The 15,241-nt window shown below is 42.7% G+C and overlaps 1 long non-coding RNA gene across 1 annotated transcript in view; it reads left to right on the top strand.

Annotated features, from left to right (window-relative positions):
• Positions 1–12,619, top strand: part of LOC137616244 (uncharacterized) — a 32,801-nt gene extending 20,182 nt beyond the window's left edge. Inside the window, exon 5 of the long non-coding RNA XR_011039365.1 lies at positions 12,407–12,619. This is a non-coding gene — a long non-coding RNA (uncharacterized lncRNA). The remainder of the gene's footprint in view (positions 1–12,406) is intronic.
• The last annotated feature ends 2,622 nt before the right edge of the window (positions 12,620–15,241 follow it).

Here is a 15,241-nt window from a genome sequence, read left to right on the forward strand (position 1 = left end):
TGTAGATTTGGGGCAATCAAAGAAATTTTAATGGAGCTTAATGGTAGTAAAGGCTTTTGGAAGCTTGGGTATCATTTTCAAGTTTTGAGATTGCTTTAGAAGCAAATAAAAATTTAGAGAGCATTAAAATTGACAATTGTTTGATTTCTGGGGCTCTATGTGATAAAGCACCAAGACACCTAGAGGTATATAAACCAGAAGAATGGATGGAAAAAGAAATAGAGCATAGACTTCCAGAAGTAAGAACCCCCAAGCCCCCAACATGGATAATTGCATCTGGAAAGATAGATAATTATAACTATTATAAGATTAGTAAATTTATACAAAAAAAAAAGTTGGTTTAATTAAAAGTAAGGTTATTAGCAGATACAGTAAGCAATCTGTTTTGATTAATGCAATATCAGATACTCAAGCTCACATGCTTTGTGGCATGAAGATTGCAGAAATTGATCCTATTAAGGATATTAAACCACATATGAGCTTCAGCTATGGTAAAGGAGTAGTTTTTGATAAAGATCTATATGAATTTTCAGAACCAGAAATTCTGGACATGTGCCCTGCTAATGTTTGGAAAGTAAGTAAGATCCCTCAAACAAGCATGGTAGTTTTAACATTTGAAACCCCTGTTATACCAGATCATATAGTTATTGAGAATGAAAGAGTACGTGTTCGAGAATATAAACCTAGGCCTTTACAATGCTTTAATTGTTTCAAGTACGGTTACCCTTCCCGGTACTGCAATAATACGAAGATCTGTATTAACTGTTCTTTGTTAGAACATGGCCAATGCAACAGAGATACAACCTGTGCAAACTGTAAAGATCATCATAAATCAAATGATAAAAGATTTAGAGAATACAAGAAAGAAGAAGCTGCAATCTTGAAAGCAAATGCTGAACATATAAGTGTAGGTTATGCAAAGCATTTACTCAATCAGCAACTTAATTTTGCTCGCGCGGTTAAGATGCCACCAAAAGATTATAATCCACTACCCCTTACTACCACAGGGGACCAGTGGCAGCACCTGTCCCGTCAGGTGCATCTCCCTTAGTGGTAGTAGCCCAGCCATCTGGGTCAAGTGCTCAGCCTATAAAAGCCAGAGCACAAACCTCCAAAGAGGTCAATATGGTTTCCAACACACCAATAGTATTGTCACCGATAGGAGCATCTCCCCTAGAGGTAGTAGCCCAGCCTTCTGGGTTAAGTGCTCGAACTGTTGAAGTTCTAGCACAATCCTCCAAGGAAGCCAATGTGGCTTCCACCACCTTAAATGTATTGTCTCAGGCAGAATCTCTACCTGATTTGATGGAGATTGGAAAACAAGATCTTCCAAAGAGGAAAAGGTCCCCATCATCCTCACCTTCATCTAAGTCAGGTAAGTGCCCTACTGCTCATGATCCTAAGGTTGACTTGTATAAAGATCCTAGAAAGAAAGAAAAGAAGAGTGGTGGCCTAGTAAAGCCTTCCATCTCCAGGCCTTACATGGCTTCATCTGAAAAGTCCCAAAAGACAAATGAGACAAAGAAAAATAATAACAAAAGATAATGTCTATCATCCAGTGGAATTGCAGAGGTCTAAGTACTAGCATTGAGCAAATAAAAACTTTTACCAGGGACTCAGACACGAAGGTAATTTGTCTACAGGAAACCAAGATCAGTGACAAACCATTTAATCCTGGACTCAATTATCATTTTTATAGATCCCCTCCTTTGCAAGCTGCAAGAGCTCAAGGTGGTACAGGTTTTATTATTAATAAATCTGTAAAATTTGAAACAATCCTACTCAATTCACCACTACAGGCATGTACAGTTAGAACTCATATCGGGAAAAAAATTACTTTATGCTCGCTATATATTGAACCATCCTTAGAACTTTTCCTCTTAGATCATGCTGGTAATCCAAGAAGGCTTAGACTTTCTGACCTCCAAGACCTGATCAATTAGCTTCCTGCCCCTGGGTGATTTTAATGCAAAGCATACTTTATGGGGTGGAAATGTGTGCGATAGATGGGGTAATCTTGTTGAAGAATTAATCGACAACAATGATGTAATACTAATGAATGATGGTTCTCCAACTAGGTATGATGTATTCCACAACTCTACATCAGCCATTGATTTGTCAATCTGTTCCTCATCCATTCGATTGGACTACCTATGGTCAGTAAATGAACACCTACATGGCAGTGACCATTGGCCAATAATGTTAAATTATGTCCATAATCTTCCTTCTCAGTGTCCACCAAAATGGAAGATAGGTGAGGCAGACTGGGCAGCTTATGAAAACTGTTCACACACCGATAAAGAGTATGATGAATTTACATCTCCAGTGCATGCCTATCAACATCTTGAAAATATTATTGATGATAATGCTAGCAAGTTTATACCTAAAACATGCGGTTTACCTCATCGCTCGGTAGTTCCTTGGTGGAGTAAAGAATGTGCCAACGCAAGAAAAGTGACCCGAACTTGCTTCAGGTCAGAACTTGAGAACAAACTATGTAGCAGATAGAATAGCGTACCTCAGAGCCTGTGCCAAACAAAAAAGAACTTTTAAAAAAGCAAAGAGAGCATCTTGGAAGAAATATATATCTAATATTAATACCAAAACTCCTTCATAGGAAATATGGGACAAGATTAGAAAACTTCAAGGTAAATTCGTCCCTAAGCCTCTACCAATATTAAGGGGAAATAATAGATATATATCTGACCCCAAAGATGTAGCAGAAGTTCTTGCTAAGCACTTTGCCCATGTATCATGTGCTGACAACTATTCCCCAGCATTTCAACAAATTAGAGCATCAACATCTGTTGTTCCTCCTGCTTTTTCAAATACTGAAGCTTTTAACCTGCCTTTTAGTATGGAGGAGATGCAAAATGCTATCTCTAGCTCTTCTTTAACTGCCCCAGGTGAGGATGGCATCCGGTATGAAATGATATCACATCTTCCAGTGGATACCAAGGAATTTTTATTAGAAACCTTTAATGGTTTTTGGGCTTCCCATACATCTCCTGATTCCTGGCATACTTCAATTGTAATTCCAGGCCACAAGTCTGGTAAAGACCCAGAACTGCCATCTAGTTATAGGCCCATATCCTTGACCAGTTGCATATGCAAACTATTTGAGAGAATGATCAACAACAGACTTATGTGGTATCTAGAATCAAAAAATCTTTTATATAACAGACAGTTTGGTTTTAGGAAGAACCGAAGTACTCTAGACCCTTTGCTGATGTTATCAAGAGAAATTTCAAATGCTTTTTCTAACCAAAACCAGGTGGTGGGTGTCTTTTTTGACCTCGAAAAGGCATATGACACCACCTGGAGGGGTGGTATTTTAAAGCAATTGGCCTCGTGGGGTATAGGAGGACATATGTTCTCTTTTATTGAAGAATTTTTATCAAACCGCTCAATTAAAGTGAGAGTAGGGTCAGAACTATCTTCATCCTACATGCAAGAAGAAGGTGTCCCCCAAGGCAGCGTATTGAGTGTGACCTTGTTTGCTGTTGCTATTAATAGTCTCATTAGTCACATACCTCCTGGCATACAAGGATCACTATTTGTCGATGACTTTGCAATTTATTGTAGCGGATCATCTGCACTACAAGCATGCCAAAATCTTCAAATTGCAATAAATGCTGCTTCCGCATGGGCAAATTCTCGTGGATTCATGTTTTCTCCTCAGAAGACCAAAGCCATTCGCTTTACTCGTACTCGTAAAAGGGAAGAGATCCCCACCCTTTTCTTAAATGATTGTATTTTGCCATATAAATTACCTATCTATCAGGGTTAAGAAGTCACTGAACATTCTGAAAGTGGTATCGCATTTTGATTGGGGTGCTGATAGAACAACTTTGCTTAGAATTTATACATCTTTGTGTCTGAGCAAGTTAGACTATGCATGCCAAATATATGGGTCAGCTACAAAGACTTTACTTGGAAAACTTGATATTGTTCACAATGCTGGGCTTCGCATCTGCACAGGTGCTTACAGAACATCTCCCATTGACAGTCTCGTATGTTGATTCTGGCATACCTCCCCTTTCCATTCGCAGAGAGGAGTTGAGTTTGAGGTTTTTAGCTAGGTCCCTTGCTGTGAGAAACAATCCTAACTGTAAATATGTTAGGGCGCCTTTAGATCGGGCTCCTAACAGATCTAGAGTGCCTAAGCCTTTGGAAGTACAGCTGAAAAATGATGCTAGAGAAGTAGGCTTGTTAACAGCACAGATAGCAGAGGTAGGATATCCCAAGTCTCCTCCTTGGTGTAATCCACCTGTTAAAGTATGTTTTACGGCAGGAGGGAAAAATACCTTACCTAGTAGGGTAATGAAAAGTGAGTTTTTAAATCATGCTGCTCAACATCATGGGAAACATGTTTTTACAGATAGCTCCAAATCGGCTGCAGGAGTTGGAAGTGCAGCTGTGGTGGGGGATATTGTTATTAGAAGGAAACTCCCATCCTCTTGTTCAATTTTAACTGCTGAGCTGTACGCAATAATTCTCGCAGTCCAACATATTTTTAAAAATGGCAACCAAAATAGTTTTTATACAATTTTTACAGATTCCAATAGTGTTTTACTCTCATTAAAACAAATTATGCCAGGCCATCATCTAGTACAAGAGGTGCAGGACTGGTTAGTACTTCTGCAGTCTAGGAAGAGTATCAGTGTTCACTTCTTTTGGGTCCCTGCCCATGTTGGGGTGGATGGAAATGAACAAATAGATAAGGCAGCAAAGGAAGCTTCAGGGCTAAGTAATCCATCCCCCTTGAGTATTCCTTAAAAAGATCTTAAAAGTGGGATTCATCTTTACTGTAAAAATAAGTGGCAAGCTCGATGGTCTGAACTGACCACCAATACAAAATTGAAACAAATCCACCCATTGGTGGATAAATGGTCATCTTGTAATTCTACAAGTAGAAGGGATACCATTATTTTAACTAGGCTGCGTATTGGCCATACACATGCAACGCACAATTATTTAATGAACAGTGGGGAAGGGAGACAGGCCCCTCTTTGTAATACCTGTCAAGTGACAATGGATGTTAAACATATTTTACTCGATTGTCCTGTTTTTAATCTTCAGAGGAGGACACATTTACTCCAGGACAAATCTTTAAGAGATATACTGGGGGAAAACTGTAATACCCTGAACTTGAGAAAATTTATACAAAGTATTGGGTTATATTACGAGCTATAATTGATTTTATTAATTTATTTTTTTCAATATTAATCTTACCCGTTGATCATGTAGCTGCAGCTCTGCTGCCCGACAGAAAAAACCTACGGGCGGAATACGCCAGCGATCGCTATACAGGTGGGGGTGTACATCAACAGCGCCATCTGTCGAGTAGGTACTCAAGTACTTCTTGTCAACAAAGAACCAATTTTCTCTCTGTCGTGCCACCGGCAAGACCTACTTGATACGCTGTTGTTTTCTGGAGTTGATTTTCACGTTATTTGGTGAAGTATTCTCTCTAGTTATTAGCTTTCGCTGTGCAGAAGTTTTCCTCAATACTTTCTCACTTTCATTGATTAGATTTTGGATTATTTGTTGACGACTTGGATAGATTTTGGATTTCCCCCCTTTGACTAATTCAAGATGTCTGACCCTACTCAAGTCCCCAAGTACAGGAAGTGTAGCGCTAGGGACTGTTCTAGGCGTCTTCCGAAGGCCTCGATTGATCCGCACACCGTTTGTTCCAATTGTAGGGGTAAAGCCTGTCAATTGGAAGATCGATGTGAGGAATGCGCTGGGCTTTCGGAATTTGATTTTCAAGAATTCCTTAAGTATGCACGTAGGCTAGAGAAGGATAGGATCAGGAGGAGTTCGTCTCGCTCTATTGATTTTTCCTCTCCCCATGCCCCTCAACCTTTTCCTTCCCCTGTAGTGGTTACACCCGACCCTCCTACTAGCTCTCATCAACCTTCGATGGCGGATATGATGCGTGCCATTCAGGCTCTTGGTGAGAGAGTTGAGTCATTAGCGAATGACCGCAATCAACTCATGGCTGACGTCAGGGAGTTGAAAGATAAAAGTGCAGTGGGAAGTGAAGTGAGTGTCAGTGCAGTGAAAAGTGTCAGTGTTACGCATGAGGGTGCGTCTGTTCGTGCCTGTCGTCCTCCCAGTCCGGGACCTCTTGCAAGCTCCCAAGCCCAGGGGAGAAGCAATGTCGTACGACCAAAGGGTTCGACAGGCCTTGATCAGCGGACAGACGTTCCCTCCGTGGTTGAGGACGTATCTTGCCGAGATCGTCCTACCCACAAACAGACGAGTGAGCCCATTCATTCCTCGTCTGCGGAAGAAGTTTCTCGACAGAAACGCTGGACCAAGGTCTCACGACCTCTCAAGCGCAAGGTCCCTTCCGAACGAGTCCAACGGCCCAGGTGTAGTCACTGGGTCAGTTCGGACTCGCCGCAGTCCTCCGTAGACTGCACACCTCCCAAGAGAGGTAGAGTGGTTCCGCAGCAGGCAATCACTCCGTCTGTTGCCGCACCAGCCGCTGTAGACCCTAAGTGGTCTTTGCTGCAGTCTATGCAGACTCAGCTAGCTTCCTTCATGCAGGAGTATCGTGCTGAGAAGGTTGACGATGCACCCGTTAGCCTACAACCTGCCACGGTTGTGCGCCCAACTGACACTGCAGCTGCCTGCTCCCACACTCCGGCTGTGAGAGCTCCACCACCTATGCGCAGTCGACCCTGCCAGACGCATGTTGACGTTAGCCGACGTGCAGCACCCTCCGTTGCCGTGCGTGAGCTACCGCATCAGCAGGAAGGTGGAGTCAAGCTGCCGTGTTTTGACGCGGTGCGTCAGTCTCCGCAACCCTCGGTGGTCCCCACCACGCACCACCACTCCGCTTTGGTTGTTGCCAGCTCTCAGACTGACCAACAGCGGCATGATGTTGGATCCAGTGCAGCTACGCATGCACCCGTGCTGCCGGATTCTGCCGTTCAGAGTCCTCCTTTGCCGCTTCCTCCTCAGCATTCGGATGAAGGAATCTCTGATGACGACGAAGCTGCGCATTTGGACGACCAACACTCCGACATAGATGAACCCAAGACTACGCCTCCCTCCTTAGACTTTAGGAAAGTCCTTGCCCTGTTTAAGGAGTTGTATCCGGACCAGTTTGTGTCTGCAGCTCCACGCTCACCTCCCTCTGAGTTCGCTTTAGGCATGCAGTCAGCAGCTCCTGCCTTTACGAAGCTCGTACTCGCTCGCTCGTCCAAGAGAGCTTTTAGGGTACTGGGAGAGTGGTTGCAGGCCAAGAAGCAGCTTGGGAAGACATCCTTCTTGTTTCCCCCAGCCAAGCTTGCTTCCAGATCTAGCGTCTGGTATGCCACGGGAGAGGTTCTCGGCTTGGGAGTTCCTGCCTCTGCCCAGGGCGACTTCTCAAGTCTGGTAGACTTTCCCCGCAGACTGGCTATGAGACGCTCCAAGATTTGCTGGACTTCTTCGGACATGGACCATCTTTTTAAGGGAGTTTTCCGTGCGTTCGAGATCTTTAACTTCCTGGACTGGTGTTTGGGAGCGTTGAGCAGGAAGACCTCCCCTTCGGATAAGGATTCTGCCATGCTCATCATGTCCTGCATGGACAAAGCCATACGGGATGGGTCTGGCGAGCTTGCGGCTTCTTTCGTGTCTGGAGTTCTCAAGAAGCGGGATCACCTTTGCTCCTTCTTGTCGGCGGGAGTCACCCCATGTCAGAAGTCAGAACTGATGTTTGCTCCGCTATCGAAGTGTCTCTTTCCTGAAGAGTTGATCAAGGGGATTGCCGCCTCGTTGATCCAGAAAGACACTCATGACCTGGTGGCGTCATCCGCACGTAAAGTCACAGCTTTACCTTCCGTGCCTAGACCTAGGATGGACACACCAGCGTCTAGGTTCATTCCGCCCTTTCGTGGCAGAACCTCCAGCAGAGGAGGTACTCGTGCCGTTAGTCAACGTGGCAACAAGAAGAAGGGTTCCAAGTCCTCAAAAGGCAGAGTCTGACTGCCACCTTCTTCAGACAGCAGTGGGAGCCAGGCTCAAGAACTACTGGCAGGCCTGGGAGAACAGGGGTGCAGACGCACAGTCTGTGAAGTTACTCAGAGAGGGGTACAGGATTCCATTCTTGCGCAAGCCCCCTCTAGCAACAACTCCCATCGACCTCTCTCCCAGGTACAGAGAGGAGGACAAGAGGCTAGCTTTACAGCAAGAGGTGTCTCTCTTGCTACAAAAGGGAGCGGTAGTCATAGTCCGGGACCATCAATCCCCGGGCTTCTACAACCGTCTCTTCTTAGTGGCGAAGAAGACAGGAGGGTGGAGACCGGTGCTAGACGTCAGTGCTCTAAATGTCTTTGTCACTAAGCAGACGTTCACCATGGAGACGACGAAGTCGGTTCTAGCATCGGTCAGGAAGGAAGACTGGATGGTCTCGTTAGACCTAAAGGACGCGTACTTTCACGTCCCCATCCACCCAGATTCCCAACCTTTTCTAAGGTTCGTTTTTGGGAAGGTGGTATACCAGTTCCAAGCCCTGTGCTTTGGCCTAAGCACGGCACCTCTAGTGTTTACCAAACTGATGAGGAATATTTCCAAATTCCTGCATTTAGCAGACATCAGAGCCTCCCTCTATTTGGACGACTGGCTTTTAAGAGCTGCGTCAAGTCGTCGCTGTCTGGAGAATCTAAAATGGACTCTGGATCTGACCAAGGAATTGGGTCTCCTGGTCAATATGGAAAAGTCCCAACTCGTTCCATCCCAAACTATAGTATATCTAGGTATGGAGATTCAGAGTCAAGCTTTTCGGGCTTTTCCGTCGGCCCCCAGAATCAGTCAAGCCCAAGAATGCATCCAGAGCATGCTGAAGAAGAACCGATGTTCAGTCAGACAGTGGATGAGTCTGATAGGGACGCTTTCATCGCTGGACCAGTTCATCGCGTTAGGGAGACTCCACCTCCGACCCCTTCAGTATCACCTAGCTGCTCACTGGAGAAAGGACATGACGCTAGAAGCGGTCTCAGTTCCTATCTCCGAGAAGATGAAGTCTGCACTGACTTGGTGGAAGAACAACATTCTGCTCAGGGAAGGTCTACCACTGGCTGTTCAGACCCCCGACCACCTTCTCTTCTCGGACGCATCGGACACGGGCTGGGGTGCGACACTGGACGGTCGGGAATGCTCGGGCACGTGGAATTCGGATCAAAGAGCACTGCACATCAACTGCAAGGAGCTACTGGCAGTTCATCTGGCCTTGAGAAGCTTCAAGTCCCTCCTTCTAGGCAAGGTGGTGGAAGTGAACTCCGACAACACCACAGCCTTGGCGTACATCTCCAAGCAAGGAGGGACTCATTCGATGACGTTGTTCGAGATCGCAAGGGACCTCCTCACCTGGTCAAGAGATCGAAAAATATCTCTAGTAACGAGGTTCATTCAAGGCGACATGAATGTCATGGCAGACCGCCTCAGCCGGAAGGGTCAGATCATCCCAACAGAATGGACCCTTCACAAGAATGTTTGCAACAGACTATGGGCCTTGTGGGGTCAGCCCACCATAGATCTGTTCGCTACCTCGATGACCAAGAGGCTCCCAAATTATTGCTCACCGATTCCGGACCCAGCAGCAGTTCACATAGATGCCTTTCTTCTGGATTGGTCCCATCTAGACCTTTATGCGTTCCCCCCGTTCAAGATTGTCAACAAGGTACTGCAGAAGTTCGCCTCTCACGAAGGGACAAGGTTGACGTTGGTTGCTCCCCTCTGGCCCGCGAGAGAATGGTTCACCGAGGTACTGCAATGGCTAGTAGACGTTCCCAGGACTCTTCCTCTAAGAGTGGACCTTCTGCGTCAGCCGCATGTAAAGAAGGTACACCCAAGCCTCCACGCTCTTCGTCTGACTGCCTTCAGACTATCGAAAGACTCTCAAGAGCTAGAGGCTTTTCGAAGGAGGCAGCCAGAGCGATTGCCAGAGCAAGGAGGACATCCACTCTCAAGGTCTACCAGTCAAAATGGGAAGTCTTCCGAAGCTGGTGCAAGGCGAATTCAGTATCCTCAACCAGTACCTCTGTAACTCAGATAGCTGACTTCCTTTTACACCTAAGGAAGGTAAGATCCCTTTCAGCTCCTACGATCAAAGGTTACAGAAGCATGTTGGCAGCAGTCTTCCGCCACAGAGGCTTAGATCTTTCCAACAACAAAGATCTACAGGACCTCCTTAAGTCTTTTGAGACCTCGAAGGAGCGTCGGTTGGCCACACCAGGTTGGAACTTAGACGTGGTTTTAAGGTTCCTGATGTCAGCAAGGTTCGAACCGCTTCAATCAGCCTCTTTTAAAGATCTCACTTTGAAGACTCTTTTCCTCGTCTGCTTAGCAACAGCTAAAAGAGTCAGTGAGATACACGCCTTCAGCAGGAACATAGGATTTACATCTGAAACGGCTACATGTTCCTTACAGCTTGGTTTTTTAGCTAAAAACGAACTCCCTTCTCGTCCTTGGCCCAAATCGTTCGAGATTCCAAGTCTGTCCAGTTTGGTTGGAAACGAACAAGAGAGATTACTATGCCCAGTAAGAGCTCTTAAGTACTATTTAAGACGTACGAAGCCATTACGAGGACAATCAGAAGCTTTATGGTGCTCTATTAAGAAACCTGCTTTACCGATGTCGAAGAACGCAGTTTCTTATTACATCAGACTTTTGATTAGAGAAGCTCATTCTCATCTGAATGAGGAAGACCATGCTTTGCTGAAGGTAAGGACACATGAAGTTAGAGCTGTCGCAACTTCAGTGGCCTTCAAACAAAACAGATCTCTGCAGAGTGTAATGGATGCAACCTATTGGAGAAGCAAGTCAGTGTTCGCATCATTTTACCTTAAAGATGTCCAGTCTCTTTACGAAAACTGCTACACCCTGGGACCATTCGTAGCAGCGAGTGCAGTAGTAGGTGAGGGCTCAACCACTACATTCCCATAATCCCATAACCTTTTTTAATCTTTCTCTTGAAATGTTTTTATTGTTGTTTTTGGGTTGTACGGAAGGCTAAGAAGCCTTTCGCATCCTGGTTGATTTGGCGGGTGGTCAAATTCTTTTCTTGAGAAGCGCCTAGATTAGAGGTTGTGATGAGGTTCTTTAGTATGGGTTGCAGCCCTTCATACTTCAGCACCTAGGAGTCGCTCAGCATCCTAAGAGGATCGCGAGGCTCAGTAAGGAAGACGTACTTAAAAAGGCAGAGTAATTGTTCAAGTCGACTTCCTTACCAGGTACTTATTAATTTTATGTTTGTTATTTTGAATAACTGCTAAAATGAAATACGGAATACTTAGCTTCTAATGTTAACATGTATGCTGGTCTCCACCCACCCCCCTGGGTGTGAATCAGCTACATGATCAACGGGTAAGATTAATATTGAAAAATGTTATTTTCCTTAGTAAAATAAATTTTTGAATATACTTACCCGTTGATCATGAATTAAAGGACCCGCCCTTCCTCCCCATAGAGACCCAGTGGACCGAGGAGAAAATTGGTTCTTTGTTGACAAGAAGTACTTGAGTACCTACTCGACAGCTGGCGCTGTTGATGTATACCCCCACCTGTATAGCAATCGCTGGCGTATTCCGCCCGTAGGTTTTTTCTGTCGGGCAGCAGAGCTGCAGCTACATGATCAACGGGTAAGTATATTCAAAAATTTATTTTACTAAGGAAAATAACATATTTATTTACCCTTTTAATCCCTATTTATTTCACATCTAGATTTTATTGTATGAAAGTGTTACGATTTGTATTAAAGGTTAAAATGATACTAAATGGTGTGAGTGTACAGATATGATTGAATGATTTTCGTTATATAGCGCTGAATGGCCTTTGATGCCCCAGTGCTTGGCTTAATGCCTAAATCCTATATTCAATTCAATCACAGTACAGTATTGAGCTACTGTAAAGTTTCACCGAGTTGTAATCATCCCCTTTCTGTTGTGTATAGTAAAAGGTGTTCCTATCTAGTAATACAGTACTGAAAGCTAATACTCATTGGTACTGTAGTGTATATTACTGTAATATATGTACAGTAATATTAGTACAGTACAGCTTAACTGTACTTATTGTAAATGTTCGGTGTTTTCGTTCAGACGACTAGTAGCCTACGCTGCTATGCGTTTGTAAAGCATGACGCAACTTTTTATGTGTGTCTCTTGCATAATATGTTACTGTATATCTATCCTTTCTTAAACAGAAATACAGCTTATTTTATAAACTAAAACCTAAATATCTCGATAATTGTTTCTTTTAAATAAATTGTCGGGTTACATTAGTGAATGATAATTATAGTGATGTTAAAAATAATGATTAAAATATTTCTGTGAGCATTTCACTAAGGTAAATATAATGTGGTGTGATGGTTACAAAATTGTATTTGTACTAAATCTTGACTTGATTTCAGGTTATCGGTGGTGAATCTACTGTACAGTATTGTAACATGGAATGGAAAATGAGAATGTTTAGTTCCACCTGGAAATCATTGCCAATGCAAGATTGGAATTATCCACACAATATCTACATTAATATGCTGTAGGTTAATTTGCTTATCCACCATTAGTGATTTACTCCATATATTATAATTTTTCCGTAACTGGTATACAAACTTCGCTGAGAGGATGAGCTATTAGAATTTAGCGAGGGTTAACTACAGTCACGTCTCCCTCTTCGCGTTAGTTAGGTTACAGACACAGGTGCGAAAAGGGAATTTTCGTGAATGCTGCACTAGGGTGGGTTAACTCCTAACCTAAAAAGTCACTGCCCTTGCTATGAGCGGGTACCAGAGTTGATAATTAATACTGTAAATACTACCTAATATTGTTTTAATTTGGTTTCTATAACAGTTTATAATCTTATGTACAGTGTACAATATATTTGGACACGTACACTACGTACTGGACATAAGTTACAGGATAGTATTGTGGTACTGTAAAGTTTTACAGAGTCGTTATCATCCCCTAACTATTGTGTATAGTAAAAGGTGTTCCTATCTAGTAATACTGTACTGTAAGCTAATACTCACTAAAATCATAGTGTTTATTACTGTAATATATGTACAGTAATATTAGTACAGTAATATTAGTACAGTACAGAGTAACTATACTAAGTGTAAGTGTTCGGTGTTTTCGTTCAGACGACTGGTAGCCTACGCCGCCATGCGTTTGTGAAGCATGACGCAAGTTGTGTGTTGTCTCTTGCGCAGTATGTTACTGTACAGTATATATATACTTTCTTTAACAGAAATATAGCTTATTTTATAAACTAAAAACTAAATATCTTGATAATAAATGTTTCTTTATGAATTGTTGGGTTACATTATTTAATGGTGATAATTACAGTAATGCTGAAAATAATTATTAAAATAATTCTTTGAGCATTTTACTAAGGTAAATATAATGTCGTGTGATGGTTACAAAATTTTATATGTACTAAATCTTGACTTTATTTCAGGTTATCGGTAATGTATATACTGTACAGTATTGTAATATGGAATGGTAAAAGAGAATTTTTTCCGTAACTGGAATTCAAACCATGCTATTTAAAGGGGTATTACTTTCGGCGTAGCTGGAATGATGAGCCTTTAAAATTTAGCAAGAGTTAACTACCCCTAGCAGGGATAGGGGGAGGGTAGTTAGCTATCGCCCCCCCCCCCCCCCCTTTCACACCTGTGATTGAGCCCACTTTGCTTTTAGCTTATTGGGATATCCATTAATCTGGTTTTTTTTTTTTTTTTTTTTTTTGCTTTTTCTTTTTCAATATCAAACTTACCCGATGATCATATAGCTGCATCCCTGCTGCCCGACAGAAAAAACCTACGGGAGGAATACGCCAGCGATCGCTATACAGGTGGGGGTGTACATCAACAGCGCCATCTGTCAAGTAGGTACTCAAGTACTCGATGTCAACAGCGAACCAATTTTCTCTCTGTCGTGCCAATGGCAAGACCTACTAAATACGCCGTCCCTAACTGGATTTGTTTTCACAACGATTTGGTGAAGTACACTATTCCAGTTTTGAGCTTTCGCTATGCAGGGGTTTTATCTTCATTTCAAAACTTGAACTCGTTTTGGATAGATTTAATTATGGTGACGAAGAGAGTATGGACTCTCTTTCACTTTTAAATGGCCGACCCTTCCCTTAGACGGAAGTGTTGGTGACGAAGAGAGTATGGACTCTCTCTCACTTTTAAATGACCGACCCTTCCCTTAGACGGAAGTGTGTTTAGGTTTTTGGTAATTTTGCTTAACAAGTTATAGATCTATTTATTTTATATCTCTCCGCCTTTATAGGCCTCTTCGATTAACTTTCCATTTATTATAAACTTATAAAAAATAATTTTTATGTTTGTTTATATGCGACCTTTCCTAATAGTAGGCGGTCCTTACTTGGAACCGAAGTTAATTAACATTGAGCCCGTCATATCGTATTTCCTTTTAAGAATTTATACTCTTTTAAATTTAAATGTTTTTGAAAGAATTTCTTTGATAGTCTCGTACTGTTTTCAAAGATGAACTAACGTTTAGTTTAGTCTCCGCAGTTGTTGACGTTCAGAACGTTCAACATGCGCTCTATCGTTACGATAGAGAGAGAGTATTTCACGGTTTCACGTTGCAGTAAGAGTAAACCGATTCTAGCGTTTCGTTCATTCTTTCTTAGCTTAAATGGTTTTAATTCTAATAAAGGAACTTTTTATTTGGGAAACCTTTCAGCTTTTTCCTTTAACAAATGATATGTTTTAACGATATATAATTGGGCTCTTCTCTCAGGTTCTAAGTCAAGAGAGAGAGAGAGAGATAGAGACGGAGGGAGAGAGAGGAGAATAAACGTTTCGTTCAAGCGGGTAACGTTGTTCTCGTTTTTTTTTTACTCTTCTCCCTAGTCGCTGTAGGGGAACAAGGTAAAACGTTTCTAGAGTTTTATTCTTGTTCCCAGGCTTTATGCGGTGAGAGATTTTAAACGTAGTTTATTTGATCTAGTGTTTAGTCTCTTTTCCAGCCACTGAATTCTTTATCTTTAATTATGTTTTTCTGTTGCATTGTAAAACTGTTTTCGCAATTACTACCTTTTAATGAAGGATAGGATTGCGTGTTTCAGGTGCAAATCACTTAAAGTTTCGATTTCAGTGAAATAAGTGCAAACAGAAAATCAAAAGTGATAAAGTGATATGCGCAAAGTGTTACAGTGTTGCGTTCGAGGGTTCGTCTGTTCGTGCCAGTTGTTCACCTAGTCCGATACCTCT

Source organism: Palaemon carinicauda, chromosome 22 (genome assembly GCF_036898095.1).
Source record: "Palaemon carinicauda isolate YSFRI2023 chromosome 22, ASM3689809v2, whole genome shotgun sequence".
Classification (NCBI taxonomy): domain Eukaryota; kingdom Metazoa; phylum Arthropoda; class Malacostraca; order Decapoda; family Palaemonidae; genus Palaemon; species Palaemon carinicauda.